The sequence below is a fragment of the Elephas maximus genome, chromosome 7 (assembly GCF_024166365.1).
Source record: "Elephas maximus indicus isolate mEleMax1 chromosome 7, mEleMax1 primary haplotype, whole genome shotgun sequence".
NCBI classification, from domain to species: Eukaryota; Metazoa; Chordata; class Mammalia; order Proboscidea; family Elephantidae; genus Elephas; species Elephas maximus.
This window is the reverse complement of record NC_064825.1, coordinates 58,268,075-58,286,911: the sequence shown is the minus strand read 5'-3', so window position 1 is coordinate 58,286,911 and position 18,837 is coordinate 58,268,075. Positions and strand designations below refer to the sequence as shown.

General features: G+C 37.7%; 1 pseudogene; it reads left to right on the top strand.

Annotated features, from left to right (window-relative positions):
- Positions 1 to 17,613: 17,613 nt before the first annotated feature.
- LOC126080034 (olfactory receptor 52E4-like) lies at positions 17,614 to 18,537 on the top strand (annotated as a pseudogene).
- The last annotated feature ends 300 nt before the right edge of the window (positions 18,538 to 18,837 follow it).

The following is an 18,837-nucleotide window of genomic DNA, read 5'->3' as shown; positions in this document are numbered from 1 at the left end:
TATAGCAGCACTAGATGACTAAGACACCCAGACTCCAGGGATGGCAAGCAAAGGCAAGGATCTCTCTGAACAACAAAAACCTGGATACAGGCAGTTGGTCCAGAGGAGCAGAAGTAGAGAAGGAAGTGCCAGAGAAAGCCTCTTCATAGCAACTGCTGACGTAGTGAGTAAACAGATGACATGCCTCCTGAGAGGTGGGAGAATGCATGTGGTTTATGTTCCTAGAATTCCGTCCTGATCTCTGAATTTGATTCTGTGCCTTATCTTTAGCTTCTATGGTTGGCTTTTCTTGTTTGATCCTACACATTGAGTGCCTCTTTTTTCTCAGGCTCTTCACATTTGTAGGGCCTAAGGTCTGTGATCAGGAAACAGGAAAGAAATAAGCTCTGAGCTCTAAGGTGGTCACACTTGAGAAGATGGAATTTTCCAGTCAGAAAACTTTGCAAATAAAACATAGCAAAACAAAGCAAAATCATTCACAAAACAGAGACAAAAACGTGCATTTCATAATGATACCTAAGAGACTCTTGGTAAAGGTTCGTTGAATAAACATTAAGTCAAAGGGTCAAGAATAATAGATTCTAGATCCAAGATTCCCAAAACAAAAAAAGTAACTTCGAGAATCATTGGTAACCAATACGGCACAGATGAAGAGAGAATTAATTGGGGAACTGGGAGTTAAAAAACTACCGAAGGTGAAACAATGAGAGGAAAGGAGAAAATATAAAAGAAGAATTAATTATGAGGTAGGAAGATTAGAATGACAAGCATATATATTTGACACAAATATATATTTAATTTACATAAAAATCATTGGTATCAACTAAAACTTTTAAACACAAAAGAAAACTTCCTTACATTTGACAAAACGCATATAACTTTAAAAACAAAAAAAATCATACTTGAGTTCTACCTGAATTTCCATTAAATTTAAGCAACAAATTGAAGTTCTATGGAGTCACAATTATTTTATATTGATTATGAACTCAAGGAGACATAAAAAAATTACAAGAGGCTAATACTTCTAAATTATGGAGCCCTGGTGTCGCAGTGGTTAAGCATTCGGCTGCTAACCAAAAAGTCAGCAGTTCAAATCCACCAGCTATTCCTTGGAAACCGTATGGAGTGGTTCTACTCTGTCCTATAAGGTAACTATGAGTCTGAATCTACTCGACAGCGATGGGTTTTTGGGTCAAGCTCCCTTTGGTCCTCAAAGTGACAACTTTGCTTTTTAACACCTGAAAAGGTTCTATTACAGCACATGCCCAATGCAATTTGTCTTTGATTTCTTTTTAAGTGCTTTTAATTTTTGTGTGTGTGTGTGCATTAAGTGAAATTTTACACATCAGCCTGTCATATAAAAATTTATATAAAACTTGCTATATACTCCTACCCCGATGTGTCTGTCAGTTTGTCGTACTGTGGGGGCTTGCGTGTTGCTGTGATGCTGGAAGTTATGACACCGGTATTCAGATACCAGCAGGGACACCCACGGAGGACAGCTTTCAGCTAAGACAGACTAGGAAGAAGGACCTGACAGTCTACTTCTGAGAAACATTAGCCAGTGAAAAATCTTATGAATAGCAGCAGAACACTGTCTGATATAGTGCTGGAAGATGAGCACCCCAGGTTGGAAGGCACTCAAAAGATGACTGGGGAGGAGCTGTCTCCTCAAAGTAGAGTTGACCTTAATGACCTGGATGGAGTACAGCTTTCGGGACCTTCATTTGCTGATCTGGCATGACTCAAAATGAGAAGAAGCTGAAAATATCCATTAATGATTGGAACTTAGAAAGTACAAAGTATGAATCCAGGAAAACTGGAAATCATCAAAAATGGAATGCAACGCATAAACATCGATATCCTAGGCATTAGTGAGCTGAAATGGACTGGTATTAGCCATTTTGAATTGGACAATCATATAGTCTACTCTGCTGGGAATGACAACTTGAAGAGCAATGCTGTTGCATTCATCTTCAAAAAGAACGTTTCGAGATCTATCCTGAAGTACAACGCTGTCAGTGATAGGATAATATCCATATGCCTACAAGGAAGACCAGTTAATAGGACTATTATTCAAATTTATGCACCAACCACTAGGGCCAAAGATGAAGAAATAGAAATTTTTATCAGCTTCTGCAGTCTGAAATTGATCAAACATGTAATCAATATGCATTGATAATTACTGGCGATTGGAATGCAAAAGTTGGGAACAAAGAAGAAGGATCGGTAGTTGGAAAATATGGCCTTGGGGATAGAAACAATGCCGGAGATCGAGTGATAGAATTTTGCAAGACCAACTACTTCTTCATTGCAAATACCTTCTTTCACCAACATAAACGGCGACTGTACACATGGACCTCACCAGATGGAACACACTGAAATCAAACTGACTACATCTGTGGAAAGAGACAAGGGAAAAGCTCAATATCATCAGTCAGAACAAGGCCAGGGGCCAACTGTGGAACAGACCATCAATTGCTCATATGCAAGCTCAAGCTGAAACTGAAGAAAATCAGAGCAAGTCCACAAGAGCCAAAATATGACCTTGAGTACATCCTATCTGAATTTAGAGACCATCTCAAGAATAGATTTGATGCATTGAACACTAGTGACTGAAGACCAGACGAGTTGTGGAATGACATCAAGGACATCATACATAAAGAAAGCAAGAGGTCACTGAAAAGACAAGACTTACAAATGAAGATCAAGGACCACAGCCTTCAGTATGGATTGCACCTCAACATAAAGAAAACAAAAATCCTCACAACTGGACCAATGAGCAACATCATGAGAAACAGAGAAAAGATTGAAGTTGTCAAGGATTTCATTTTACTTGGATCCACAATCAACAGCCATGGAAGCAGCAGTCAAGAAATCAAAAAACACATTGCATTGGGTAAATCTGCTGCAAAGGACCTCTTTAAAGTGTTGAAGAGTAAATATGTCACCTTGAAGGCTAAGGTGTGCCTGACCCAAGCCGTGGTATTTTCAGTTTCATCATATGCATGTGAAAGCTGGACAATGAATAAGGAAGACTGAAGAAGAGTTGACACCTTTGCATTACGGTGTTGGTGAGGAATAATAAATGTACCATGGACTGCCAAAAGAACAAACAAATCTATCTTGCAAGGAAGTACAACCAGAATGCTCCTCAGAAGCAAGGGTGGTGAGACTGCCTCTTACATACTTTAGACATGCTATCAGGAGGGATCAGTCCTTGGAGAAGGACATCATGCTTGGCAAAGTACAGGGTCAGCAGAAAAGAGGAAGACCCGCAACAACACTGTGGATTGACACAGTGGCTGCAACTATGAGTTCAAGCATAACAAGGATTGTAAGGATGGTGCAGGATCAGGCAGTGATTCGTTGTTGTGCATATAGGGTCACTATGAGTCGGAACTGACTCAACAGCACCTAACAACAACAACAACAATTAGATACAGATGGAGCCCTGGTTGCACAGTAATTAAGAGCTACGGCTGCTAACAAAAAGGTTGGCAGTTTGTATCTACCAGCCATTCCTTGGAAACTCTATGGGGGATTTCTACTCTGTCCTATAGGGTCTCTATGAGTTGGAATGGACTCAACCGCAATGGTTTTTTTTTTTTTTATGTTAGATACAGAGCATCTGAACTGGCCATTTCAAGTTTCCATGACAATGGAGCTGCACATCAAGAGTTATATTCTTTCAGACCACTAAGTCATGAAGTTGGGTTGCACATCTCCAGTCCCTTGAAGCCCTTTTGGCAAATGAAATGTTCGTAAAGTGACGCGTATAACTTCTAGGAGAAAACATTTAAGAGCGATTATGTGTTTCTTCACGTTCTCTTCCTCTGCTATTGTATTCCTCATAGACTTTAATTAAGATGTCATGTCATGGAATTAATTTTTAAAAAATATTAAAGTCTGTCAGCTAATCCCAGTACCTGTCCATTTATGTTTTTTTTTTTTTTTAAATTCCTTAAAATGAATTGGTAGATTTGTAGAATTTAACCTGTACTGGTAGAATTTCAGGTGATTCTGCATATTTTAGTGTTTTATCAGTTTTCCTTTTCAATAATCATACCTTCCTTTTATACAATTAAAAAAAAACTGAATTGTTTAATAAGCACCCAATTTTTTTTTTTTTTTACATTTTGCTGAGTTTTTCTCAATTTTCTCTTTTAGCTTAATTCACTGAATTTTATCATGGTACTTTGTTACTTGTTATTTTGAAGTGATTTTTGTAATTAAGATCTTAAAAAATTTACATTCTCAAAATCCCTCCAAATCAAATATTTTTCTATTTCTCATTTCATGGTTATTAATGATGGATAGCAAAAATAGTTGAAAACATCCAGCACACAAATAGTTTTATGTATCTTCTTAATAACACACAATGAAATTTTTTATATTCTGAAGTGTGCAAGTATGGCCACATGTTTAATACATGTTTACAATCTTTGATATGACCAAAATATTTTACCATTAAGTATATAAACTGTGGATAAAAACACCCAGCAGTTAAAAAAGATTGAGTTTTATAAAAAGATATACACTTTCTTTCATTATATTAATTCCAATTCTTATCGGAAGAAATCTTTCTATCATTTACTTACTCTCCTGGTCAGTCATTCTTTTAGTATCCTGGTAACATTAGGGCCTCTTTTGGAAAAAGGAAGATAATCCTCTATTTCTCTCTATTCCAGATGATTAGACTTTCTTTCTCTCTCTCCCTCTCCATTTCTCTCTCTGTCTTTTTTTTTTTTTTCTTTCTTTATCTTTCTCTATGGTATAGGTTCAGAGAATGGATCTTAAATGGGTTGGTATATTCCAGCATATAATTATCACAATGAAAACTCTTGAATAACATGTGATCTGGGGATTTTTAATACACTCTCTCCAAAATTTTCCTCAGAGACAAATTCTTGAGTCTATGAAAGGAGTAAGCATCCATTCCTGAACTAGACTTGCTCGGGGCTCTGGAAAGAATTCTAATCTTATTGAGAGGCACCTCCTTGCCAAATATTTCTGAATATAAAATGAATACTATTTCTGGTTCCAAAACAGTAGTTGTTCATTCTCTATAAGGATAAGAATCTTCTAGGTGGTATTACGCAGAATGAGGTTGTTTTACAGCAATTCCTATCCTACTGGCTCATGTTCTTGAAGACCTCCAGAATTTGTTCTCTGGCCTGAGGCTTTGATTACAGGTTTCAGAGTCTCTATCAATTATTTTGCCCCATGAACAATTCTATTTATTTAGGCACTTTAATATATGTATAGATATCAGTTCTATCTATATACTGAAATCAAGGTGACCTTATAAAAGATTGAATTGCTTAGACTTTGGCAAATGGACTAGCACCAGAAAAATTTAAGTCTATTTCCTTGATGCCAAGGGGCAGCCCAATAGGTAGGTTTTTCTATAAAAAGAATAAATTATAGATAAATAAATATACCTATAATATTTTATTTCACATTTCTGATAGGTTGTAATTATCACCTACTTTTACTAAACTCTTTTCTGAATGCCCGCCCTTTTTTCTTCCTTTGTTACATCACAGACCCACTGATAGTCTCCCTTGTCAGGAAAACCTCTGATCGAAGAGTCATCTTCCTTATAAGAATTATGGATTCCGTGCTCGTTCCTCCATCCTTTATACCCAGAAATATTGTGTGATTTCTATTCCCTTCTCTTCTTGGGATCTTCTGAGCAAGGGTTCAAATGAATAATTACCCAATTACTCCATATTTCATTAATATAATCACGCATTTACTGCCTCTGAATAAAAACACGTGTTTGTGTGTGTGTATAAGGGATTTGTATATGCTGGGCTCACAACAGAAAGTCTTGGGACAAACCTCATTTATTACCTAATCCCCATAAACTCTAAACCCACCCAGTAGGTTTCATTACCTTTCTGTATTCTGAGGAGAAGTTATTAGTTCATAGCAATGTCTAAAAGTTTCTGAAATTGTTTGGGCATTTCTCTTTTCCTAGAGCCCCCAACTGGCAATCTGGTAAAGAGCCTATGGTTCTTTCAGGGAAAAGATAGGCGTTAAGATTTGTAATATGCTCATATTTACCTTGTGGTTGAAGAAGCCTTTCTCAAGATCACCTCGCGTCCCTTTCGCTTAAAAGGTGCTGCATCTCTGAACTAATTCATGTCAGGGAATTGGAGGAAGAACCATTAATTTTTATTACAATCAAAACCGTGTCTGTTTGAAAAATCTCTAGTTTTAACACTATAAATCAAGTAGTCCCTTAGCAAGCAATCCACTTATTTTAGGTATAAAAAAATACCCCAATTGCCGTGGAGTCGATTCCGACTCATACTGACCCTAAAGAACAGGGCAGAACTGCCCCACAGGACTTCCAAGGCTGTGAATCTCCATAGAAGCAGACTGCCACATCTCTCTCCTGCCAAGCAGCTGGTGGGTTCGGACCACGAACCTTTTGGCAACCATTGCACCACCAGGTCTCAAATCACTGTTCTTTAAACCTGATGCATATTATTGTAATCACGCCTAATCTACCTCTGGCTTTATAAAATTCTATTCGGCTTCTGCCAGTGTGATAAAACATCATTTCCAACAACAACAAGAATCTGGGGTGGCGTATCAACGGTAATATCTTCTACCTTAATCCCAGCCTTTTGTAGACAGAAATTTCAATGCTTTTCCATGATACTAGTGCTACCCAATTCTATGATTCAAGTCATCTTTGGGGATATATTTAAGGGTGTGTCAGAGTATAATATGATAACTCTATGTCATTTGATTCATTTCTCCACATAACAATAAGTAATGTTTGATAACTCAGCTTCATTAGGGAAGGACATTTTAGAGTCCATGTTTTAGTCAACCAATCATGTAAAGACCTGGTACAAATAATATATTAATTTAGCATTTGGGGCAAGTGTGTTCTTGCTGATAAAGGAGCCACATCTAAAATTATATGCCTTCCTTCCCATTCCTGCATCCTGAGTATAATATTAGGATTGTTATGAGAATTAAATGAATTAATATTTACAAAGCTTTAAGGAAAATTACTATTCAACAAACTATTCCTATGCAATTGTTTGTTACACAAAAAGTCAGAGTATGTAAAAGTCCTTGAACAGCTGGTTTTCGTATGTGTATGTTCTTTGACCTTTTGATGTCATGCTTTTTCTAGATGCTTTTTAAAAAAATTTTTTAGATTTTTATCATTGTGCTTTAGTTGAAAGTTTACAGCTCAAGTTAATTTCTCATTCAAAAATTTACACACATACTGTTTTGTGACATTGGTTGCAGTCCCCACAATGTGACAGCATTCCCTCTTTCACCCCTCCATTCCCTGTGTCCATTCGTCCCATTCCTTTCCCTTCCTGCCTTCTCATCCTGCTTTTGGACAGGAACTACTCATTTGGTCTCATATATTTGACTGAACTAAGAAGCATGTTCCACGCGTGTATTATTTTTTGTTTTATAGTCCTGTTTAATCTTTATCTGAAGAGTGGGCTTCAGGAATGGTTTCAGTTCTGGGTAAACAGAGTCCAGCGCCTGTAGTTTCAGGGGTTCCTCCAGTCTCTGTCAGACCATTGAGTTTGGTTTTTACGTGAATTTGAATTCTGTTCTTTATTTTTCTCCTGCTCTGTCCATTACTCTCTGTTGTGTTCCCTGTCAGGGCACTCATTTGTGGTAGCCGGACATCGTCTAGTTCTTCAGGTTTCAGGCTGGTGAAGTCTCCGGTTCATTTGGTCCTTTAGTCCTTTGGGCTAGTACTTTCCTTGTGTCTTTGGTTTTCTTCATTCTCCTTTGCTCCAAGTGGGATGGGACCAGTAGATGTATCTTAGATGGCTCCTCATAAGCTTTTAATATCCCAGACGCCACTCACCAAGGTGGAATGTAGAACATTTTCTTTATAAACTGTGTTATGCCGGTTTACCTAGATGTCCCCCAAAACTATGGTTCCCAGGGCCCAGTCTCAGCTACACTGTCCCTCAAAGTGTTTGGATGTGTCTAGGAAACTTCTTTGCTTTTACTTTGATCCAGTTGTGCTGACTTCCCCTGTATTGTGTGTGGTCCTTCCCTTCACCAAAGTTGATCCTTGTCTACTTTCTAGTTAGCGATTTCCCCTCTCCCTTCCTCCCCACCCTCATAGCCATCAAAGAATGCTTTTTCCTGTGTTTAAAACTTTTCTTGAATTCTTATAATAATGGTCTCGTAAATATTTGTCATTTTATGACTGACATTTCACTCAGCATAATGCCATCCAGGTTCATCCATGTTGTGAAGTGTTTCACAGACTCATCACTGTTCTTAAACATTGCATAATATTCCATTTTGTGTATGTACCATAATTTGTATGTCCATTCATCTGTTGATGGGCATTTAGGTTGCTTCCATTTTTTACTGTTGTGAATAGTGCTGCAATGAACATGGGTGTGCATATGTCTATTTGTGGGACAGCTTTTTATATTCTTAAGAGCGAGATTGCTGGTTCATATGGCGTTTCTATTTCTAGCTTTTTAAGAAAGTGACACATCATTTTCCAAAGTGGCTGTAACATTTTACATTCCCACCAGAAGCAGGTAAGAGTTCCAGTCTCCCCACAACATCCCCAACATTTGTTATTTTGTGTTCTTTGGATTACTGCCAGCCTTGTTAGGGTGAGATCGTATCTCATTGTAGTTTTGATTTGTATTTCTCTAATATCTAATGATCATAAATATTTCCTCATGTGTCTGTTAGCCACCTGAATGTCTTCTTCGATGAAGTTTGTTCATATCCTTTGCCTATTTTTTTTTTAATTGGATTGTTTGTCTTTTTGTTGTTGAGGTGTTGCTGTATCTTGTAGATTTTAGAGATTAGTGCCTGATAGGATATGTTGTAGCCAAAATTATTTTTTCCCAGTTTGTAGGTTCTCTTTTTACTCTTTTGGTGAAGTTTTCTGATGAGCACAAGTTTTGATTTTGGGCGGCTCCCAGTTGTCTAGTTTCTTTTCTGGTGTTTGCGCATTGTTAGTTATGGTTTATATACTATTTATGCCATGTATTAGGGCCCCTAGAGAGTCTCTATTTTTTCTTCCATGATCTTTATCGTTTTAGATTTTTAATTTAGTTCTTTGATCAATTTTGTGTTAGCTTTTGTATGCGGTGTGACGCATGGGTCCTGTTTCATTTTTTTGCAGATAGATATCCGGTTATGCCAGCACCATTTGTTAAAGAGACTGTCTTTTCCCCATTTAATGGACTTTGGGCCTTTGCCAAATATCAGCTGCTCATGGGTGGTTGGATTTGCATCTGGATTCTCAATTCTGTTCCATTGATCAATGTGTCTGTTGTTGTACCAGTACCAGGCTGTTTTGACTACTGTGGCAGTATAATAGTCTCTAAAATCGGGTAGTGTGAGGCCTCACACTTTATTCTTCTTCCGTAAAGCTTTAGTTGTCTGAGACCTCTTCCCTTTCCATATAAAGTTGGTGATTTGATTCTTCATCTCTTTAAAAAATGCCTTTGAAATTTGACTTGGGATTACATCGTATCCGTAGATCTTTTTGGGTAGAACTGACATTTTCACAATGTTGAGTCTTCATATCCACGAGCATGGTATGTTTTTCCACATATGTAGGTCTCATTTGGTTTCTCGCAGTAGTGTTTTGTAGTTTCCTTTGTATAAGTCTTTTATATCTCTGGTTAGATTTGTTCCTAAGTACTTTATCTTCTTGGGGCCTATTGTAAATGGTGTTGATTTGGTGATTTCCTTTTCAAAGCTCTCTTTGTTGGCATAGAGGAATCCGACTGATTTCTATGTGTTTATCTTGTATCCCACTACTTTGCTGAAATCTTCTATACTTTCAGTAGTTTTCTTGTGGAGTCTTTGGGGTTTTCTGTGTAATAAGATTGTATAATCTGTGAATAGGATTACTTTTACTTCTTTCTTATCAATCTGGATGCCCTTTTTTTCTTTTTCTTGCCTTATTGATCTGGCTAGGACCTCCAGCACAATGCTGAATAAGTGGTGATAAACACCATCCTTATCTGGTTCCCTTTCTCAGGGGAAATGCTTTCAGTCCCTGTCCATTTAGAATGATGTTTCTGTTGGCTTTGTATAAATGACTTTTATTATGGCAAGGAATTTCCCTTCTATTCCTATTATGCTGAGAATTTTTTATCAGGAATGGGTATTGAATATTGTCAAATGCCTTTTCTGTATTGATTGATAAGATCGAGTGGATCTTATCTTTTGTTTTATTTATGTGATGGATTACGTTGATTGATTTTCTAATGTAGCGCCATCCCTGCATAAAAAGCTGGCATGAATCCCACTTGGTCGTGATGAATTATTTTTTTTGATATGCTGTTGAATTCTACTGGCTAGAATTTTGTTGAGGATTTTTTTGTCTATGTTCATGAGGGACATTGGTCTGTAATTTTCTTTCTTTTTTTTTTGTGGTGTCTTTGGCTGGCTTTGGTGTCAGGGTTATGCTTGCTTCAAAGAATGAGTTCATGAGTATTCCTTCCTTTTATGTGGTGTGAAGTACCTTTGGTGGTATTAGTGTTAACCCTTCTCTGACTATTTGGTAGAATTCTCCTGTGAAGCCATACAGGCCAGGACTTTTTTCTTTGTTGCAAGTTTTTTTATTAGCTCTTTAATCTCTTCTTTTGTTATGGGTTTATTTAGTTTTTTTTTTTTTTTACCTTGGTTTCTGTTAGTTTAAGTAGGTAGCGTTTTTCTAGAATTTGTCCAAATCCTCCATGTTTTCAAATTTGTCAGAGTGCAGTTTTTCATAGCATTCTGTTACTATCATTTTTATTTCAGTTGGGTCTTTTGTGATATCACCTGTCTCATTTCTTATTCAGGTAATTTGCTTCCTCTTCTACTTTTCTTTTGTCACTTTGACCAGTGGTTTGTTGATTTTGTTGATCTTTTCAAAGAATCAACTTTTGGTCTTGTTGACTCTTTCAATTTTTTTCTATTCTCTATTTCATTTATTTCTGCTCTAATCTTTATTATTTCCTTTCTTCTGGTGCCTGAAGGCTTCTTTTGCTGCTCTCTATTTGTTCAAGTTGTAAGGTTAATGTTTTGATTTTGGTCCTTTCTTCTTTTTTTGACATGAGCATTAATTGCTATAAATTGACCTCTAAGCACTGCTTTTGCTGTTTTCCAAAGGTTTTGGTAATGTATTTTCATTCTCATTTGATTCTTTATTCCATTCTTAATTTCTTCTATAACCCAATAGTTTTTAAACAAGCTGTCGTTCAGTTGCCATGTATTTGATTTTTTTTTTCTTTGCTGTTTCTGTTATTGATTTCTACTTGTATGACATTGTAGACAGAAAAGATCCTTTGTTACATTTTTATGCTTTGGATTCTGGTAAGGCTTGCTTTGTGGTCTAAAATGTGGTCTTTTCTGAAGCATGTTACATGTGCATTGGAAAAGAATGTATTCTTTGCTGCTGTTGGGTGGAGTATTCTGTATATGTCTATGAGGTCAAATTGATGGATTGTGGCATTTAGATCATCCATATCTTTATTGAGTACCTTTCTAGATGTTCTGTCCTTCATTGAAAGTGGTGCCTTGAAGTCTCCTACTTTTATTGTCTAGCTGTCTATTTCTCTCTTCCATGCTCTTAGAGTTTGATTTATGTATTTTGTGCCCTGTCAATGGGTGCACATATATATATTATGGTTATGTTATTGTGGTGTGTTGACCCTTTAATCATTATATAGTGTCATTTCATATACTTTTTCATGGATTTTTCTTTAAAATCTATTTTGTTGGACATTAATATTGGCACTTCTGCTCCTTTTCAATTGTTTGCTTAATGCATTTTTTCCCCCATCCTTTGAGTTTTAGTTTGTTTTTGTCTTTGTGTCTAAGGTGTGTCTCTTATAGATAGCATATACACAAATGGCGTTTTTTTTTTTTTTTTTAATCCATTCTGCTTCTCTCCGTGTCTTTATTGGTATACTGAAGCCATTTTCATTCAGTGTAGTTATTGATGGGTGTGAATTTACTGCTGTCATTTTTTTTTGTAGTGTTAACACTTTCTTTGTTCCCCTTAATTTTCTATGCTAAGTTCTTATTCTTTATGTATTTTCTCTTCATCTTTTTCATTATTGCTAATTTTGCAATTGCTGAGTCTCTATGTTTTTACTCTTTTTTATTTTGATGGGTAGGTTTCTTAGCTTCCTTTTTGGTATTCTTGAAATTTGCCTTTATTTTTCTAAGTTTAAACCAATCTTTTATTTCTTGATATCACCTTAACTTCCTTTCAATATGGAAATTCCCTAAGTACACTTTTTATTGTCTCTTGTTTGTTTGACTTTGTCATCATTTACTTATTGACATCTCTGGTTCCCTATTTTCAGTCTTTTAGCTTTGGTTTGTTTTTGCAAATTCTCTATCTGGGTTGATAACTGGTTGATCTGTCCTGTGTTCTAGTCTGGATGGTTGGCTGAAATTGTTGGTTTTCTACCTGAATGACTCCCTTTAATATTTCTAGTAAGTTTGATTTGGTTTTTACAAATTCTGTTAACTTCATTTATCTGGAAATGACCTAATACAATGGCGAACCATTGTATTTGAGAGACAGTTTTTCTGGGTATATAATTCTTGGCAGGCAATTTTTTTCCTTCAAGGCTTTATATATGTCATCCCATTGCTTTCTTGCCTGAATGGTTTCTGCCAATTGATTAATGACTCTCCTTTGTAGGTGACGTTTTGTTTATCTGTAGCTGCTTTCAAGACTCTATCTTTGTCTTTGGTTTTGGCAAGTTTGATTATGATCTGTCTTGGTGACTTCCTTATGGAGCCTACCCTGTATGGGGTTTGTTAAGCTTTTGATAGATATCTTCTTGTCTTTCATGATATCAGGGAAGTTTTCTGCCAGCAAATCTTTAGCAATTCTGTCTGTGTTTTGTGTTTTTTCCCCTTGGTCTGGTATTCCAATCACTCATAGATTTTTCCTCTTGATAGTGTCCCACATAATTCTTACTTTTTCATCATTTTTTTAATTCTTTTTTCCTGATTTTTCCTCAAATAAATTGGTGTCAAGGGATTTAGCTTTAATCTCATTAATTATGACTTTCATTGCCTCAGTTCTTTCCCTATGACCTTCTATTGAGTTGTCAAATTCTGAAATTATATTGTAAGTTTTTTGGATTTGTACTTGCTGTCTCTGTGTAGATTCTATCAGTCTGTTAATTTTGCCCTTTTGTTCTTGTATTATTTTCCCACTTTCCTCTCTTACTTTGTCTGTGTGTTTCTTGGCTTGGTCTGAGTTTTGCCTGATCTCCTTCCACGTTTCATGGAGAGCTCTGTATACTAGTCTTTTGAATTCTATCTTAGATAGTTCCATTGCCTTATCTTCCTCATGAAGGTTTCCTGCTTCTTTATTTTGGTCGTTTGCTGGAGTCATCTTGTCCTGCTTCTTTATGTGATGTGACATTGACTGTTGTCTACAAGGCATCAAGAAGTTATTATATTTATTTATTGTTTGTTTGCTTACTGCATTGAAACTTTTTGTTTTGTTTTGATTTGATTTGATTTGATATGACCAAGTAGGCTGGGCAAGTGAGCTACTTTGGCTATTGGTGTCTTTGGAGATCTCAGGTCCTGTCACCAGGTGGTCAGAGCAGTTGCTAGGTGTGTGAGCTCAGGAGTCTGTTCACTTTTCTTGTGCAGCACAGGTGTCCAGGTCATTGGTCACCAAATGTATGGTGCAGACTCTCACCTAAAACCTTAGACAGGCATGGCTGTGAGGGGTGGTCAGAGCAGGCATAGGTATCAGGCTGCAGTATGGGGTTATGTGTGGAGTAGGGCAGGGGGCTAGTGGCTGCCCTGGATGCCTTAGCGGAGGATGTGTCACTGTTCCCTACAGCACGTAGTGAGGGGGTATTGCAGCCAGTCCTTGGACACCCAGTGCTGTTGGCTGGAGGAACTGGGAAGCACCACTTATTTTCAGATCCCTGTCATGGGTGGCTAGATGGAGTGGATGTTACCACCAGCCCTCAGGCCCCTGGTGTGAGTGGATAAGTCCCCTGCTTAAAGGGCAGGGTGATGTCAAAAAGCCATGAATCTGCAGCTTCTCCTTGGATGCTGCCATTGCAAATGGGCTTCAGGTGTAATACCTGCTGTTTTATGCTAATGAGTGCATGATTGTTAACTCAGCCCACGCAGGTCTGGGCAGGGGTAAAAGGCACTGGAAGCCTGTGGACCCCTTATATCAATGGCTGGGCAAAAGGGCAGGGCCTCCTGACCTGCCCTGAGTTCCTGGCTTAGGAAGTGTGGCATTTTAAAAAAGCCACGAGACTGGTATGGGCATAGAGAGTCCTGCATTCCTGACTTAGGGGCAAGACACCTGCTGAACTGGTGTCAGAATGGAGAAGGGTGGAGGGTGGGTGGAGGGAAGGAAGCACTCATGTGCTGTGAAACTCTGGGAGGAGGATAGCTATTTTGCTCCTATGTGTGGTAGGTTAGAAGTTTGCACTTAACTTTTGTAGGTCTGATATTGCTCCTACTTGGTTATGGTGGTGCTTGCAGATTCATTGCTGCTTGGATCCATCCAATGTGATGGGGTTTGTCTTTGGATGTTGTGCTTGCATTGTGCAGACTCAGCTAGAAGGACCCTGGAGATCTTGCTATCTGTACTTCTCCACTACAGTTGTCTGTCCTTTCACCTGCCACTCAGGCCGATTCTTCAGCTGTATCTTTGATGATTAGCATTCCTAGATTGTCATATATAATTGATTCACTTGATTTTTCAGGTCTTTGTTTTAAGGGGGATGACAGGAAGTATCTATCTATTCTGCCATTTTGGTCCCACCTCCTAGATAGGTGAATCCAGACTGACTAAGTTAGTAAAATATGCAAGAAGAAATAGAAAATGAGAAACAGTGAATTTAGAGGAAACATAGAGGTGCTAATCATGATGGTAATTCAGCTCAAGGAACTGAATAAAAGGCTAAACACTTGAGATTAAACAGAAGTCCAGTGACAGAATCCTAGCAATATCAGGTGTTCAGAGAACTGGGTGACTGACAGGGCAGCTTCATTTTGAGGATGGAGACATGCACATATGACCCAGGCAAATGAAGCTCATTTATTTAGGAATCAGAATCTGTCCTGTTTTCTCATGGTGTTTGTCATGGATTGAATTGTATCCCCCCAAAATATGTGTCAACTTGGTCAGGTCATGATTTTCAGTATTGTGTGGTTGTCCTCTATTTTGTGATTGTAATTTTATGTTAAAGAGGATTAGAGTGGCATTATAACACCTTACTAAGGCCACATCCCTGATCAAATATAAAGGGAGTTTCCCTGGACTGTGGTCTGCATCACCCTTTATCTTACAAGAGATAAAAGGAAAGGGAAGTGAGCAGAGAGTGAGTGAGGGAACTCATACTACCAAGAAAGAAGCACCAGGAGCAGATTGTCTCCTTTGGACCCAGGGTTCCTGCATGGAGAAGCTCCTAGTCCAGGGGAAGATTGACGAGAAGGACCTTCCTCCAGAGCCAACACAGAGAGGAAGCCTTTCCCTGGAGCTAATGCCCTAAATTTGGACTTCTAGCCTACTAGACTGAGAAAATAAATTTCTCTTTATTAAACCCATCCACTTGTGGTATTTCTGTTATAGCAGCACTAGATGACTAAGACAGTGTTTAAATGAGTAGCAATATATATAATATACCTGGAATTTTCTTGTAAAATAAATAATATTTAAAATTATACAGCTCTATTATTTCTTTTAAAATTGTTATCTTCTAAGTGACAAGGAAGCAGCAGTCAAGAAATCAGATGACATATTGCATTGGGCAAATCTGCTTCAAAATACCTCTTCAAAGTGTTAAAAAGCAAAGATGTCACTTCAAGAACTAAGGTGTGTTTGACCCAAGCCATTATGTTTTCAACCACCTTGTATACATGTGAGACCTGGACAATGAATAAGGAAGACCAAAGAATCGATGCCTTTAAATTATGGTGTTGGTGAAGAATAGTGAATATACCATGGACTACCAGCAGAACAAACAAACCTGTGTTGGACGAAGTACAACCACAATGCTCATTAGAAGCAAGGATGACTAGACTTTGACTCACATACTTTGGACGTGTTATCAGGAGGGACCAGTCCCTGGAGAAGGACATCATGCTTGGTAAAGTAGAGGGTCAGTGAAAATGAGATGGATTGAAACAGAGGTTGCAACAATAGGCTCAAGCATAACAACAATTGTGAGAATGGTATAGGACCGGGCAGTGTTGTACCTAGGACCTGTTGTACCTAGGGTCACTATGAGTTGGAACTGACTCGACGACACCTAACAACAACAGATGACAAGGATGATGGAAGGAGAAATAATAATAATCATGGTTTTCAGATTAGGAACAAAATACTAAATAATTTGAATTGTTTAAAAATAAAGTAAGTCTATGGTGTCTGTTGCCAGGAATACCCACCACCGTCTAGTCAATGCTGACTCATAGTGATCCCAGAGGACAGGGTAGAACAACCCCATAAGGTTTCCAAGGCTGTTATCTTTACAGAAGGAGAATGCTGGAACCGCTGACCTTTCAGGTAACAGTCAAGCAATTTAGCTACTGCGCTACAAGCATTCCTTGTTGCCAGGAATAGGGAGAAAAATGTGGGGCCTGAAGGATTCCATCAGCACTTTAAGTGTTTGGCAATATATCCAAATAATGGTTATTTCGGAGCTAAGATAGATTACATTGTATAGAATTTTGTGAATTCAGTGATCTGATAAGGGATGAGTTCTTGCTTCAATGGAAAAGGCAAATATCTTGACTTATTGATGAAAAACATCCAAAAAATTAAAGTTAAGGAAAATAACAAAATACTTAGATTAAAAAAAAAGTTATTACAAGTAGGTGAAGGAAAAGGGGTAGGCCATATTGAGCAATGCAAAAAAAAAAAAAAAAAAAGGCCTAATTGACATAAGTAGAAATGGTGAGAGACATATATTTGACTCATATTTCTAGTCAAGCACATAATGTTTAAAGGATGCTTCTGAAATCTACAATATGTGACTAAGATTTCAGCCTATAATCAAGTATCAGCGGGATACAGCGTCTTCTCCTAATTTGTAACTAAACATTTCAAAAAAATTAAGGCCTAACATAGAACGCTGTATCAAACTCTTGGCCTATGTTTTCATTACAATTAACTTAGGTAACTTGGTCCAATGTTTAAATATCCTTTCATTCCTTAAGTAATATTCTCCTTAATTTGCCATGTATATCGATGAGAAGTAAAGAGAAGAAGGGAAATAGGAGGAAATTTCATCTCTCTTCTGGACTCTAAGAAAAATACACTAATTATATCTTTTTTGTTCTTATTCTGAACTGACAGGATTGATGAGGTATTGGGGAGCCTTATATGAAACTAAAGATTCCTTCAAATGAGTGTGATCAAGAGAGACTACTGCCAGAATGGACCCAGCCAGTAGTTCACGGATTCACCCCTTATCCTTCCTGCCATTGGAATCCCAGGACTGGAAAATATACATCTCTGACTTGGCTTTCCATTTGGTGCACTGTATCTGATTGCTCTTCTGGGAAATACAATCATCTTTTGTGATCTAGACTGGGCAGAGCCTCCACCAGCCTATGTTCCATTTATTGGCCATGTTGTCTATGACTGACCTGGGCCTGTCCACTGCCACCATTCCCAAAATGCTGGGCATCTTCTGGTTTGGCCTAAGCAAGATTGCCTTTGGTGGCTGCTTAGCTCAAATGTTCTTTATACACGTTTACAGGTATTGAAGCATTCCTGCTTGCAGCCATGTTTGACCACTGTGTTGCCATCTGCCACCCTCTCCGGTACAGCACAATCCTCAACAACAAAATGATTGATACCATTGGTGTAGCAGGGATTCTGACAAATGTCGTTTTGTTTATTCCACTGATATTTCTCCTTCTGAGGCTTTCATTCTGTGGACATTATATTATCCCCCACACCTATTGTGAGCACATGGAAATTACCCATTTGGCTTGTGTCAGTATAAGAATCGACATATTATTTGGATTAATCCTTATTCCTATGATTCCTTTTAGTGTTATTTTTATTTCTATCAAACTCTGGTGGTGTAGTGGGTAAGTGCTACCACTGCTAACCAAAAGGCTGGCAGTTCGAATCCACCAATAGAATCCCATAGAGAGCACTTGGAAACTCTATGGGGCAGTTCTACTCTGTCCTATAGGGTCGCTATGAGTCAGAATATACTCCACGGCAGTGGGTTTTTTTTTTTTTTTTGGATCTCCTATGTGAAGACTCTGCACATTGTCTTCAAGCTCCCTTTCTTGGATGCCAGGCATAAGGCTCTCAATACCTGTGGCTCCCATGTGTGTGTCATTTTAGCTTTCTTCACTCCAGAATTTTTCTCCTTTATGACCCGTCGATTTGGTTGCAATGTCACCCATTATATTCACATCCACTTGGTTAATTTATATGTGATCATCCCCCCTTCTCTTAGCCCCATTGTTTATGGAGTGAGGACCAAGCAGATCCAAGATCTGGTGGTGATGAGCCTCCTTTCCAAAGAAGTCTGACTTTAACTATTTGATTTGGAGGGATTCTCCAACTTACTCTTTTTTTCTCTGTTTCCTTAAAAGTGGAGAATCTAAAAGCCATCAAGTTTTTCTGGACTAAATGCTTTGCAGACTATGTTGTTAAATCTAGTGTTTCCTTTCTGGTATGTAATATAAAATTGAAGATAAATTTGCTTAGGAAATATTTGTATCTAGGCTAAACATAAATAGCATTCCTAAATAAATAGGTATCATTTATTTCTGTAAAGGAGATTAAAATTTTCTTTTGGTAAAAATATTAAAATCAATATTTGGAGATAA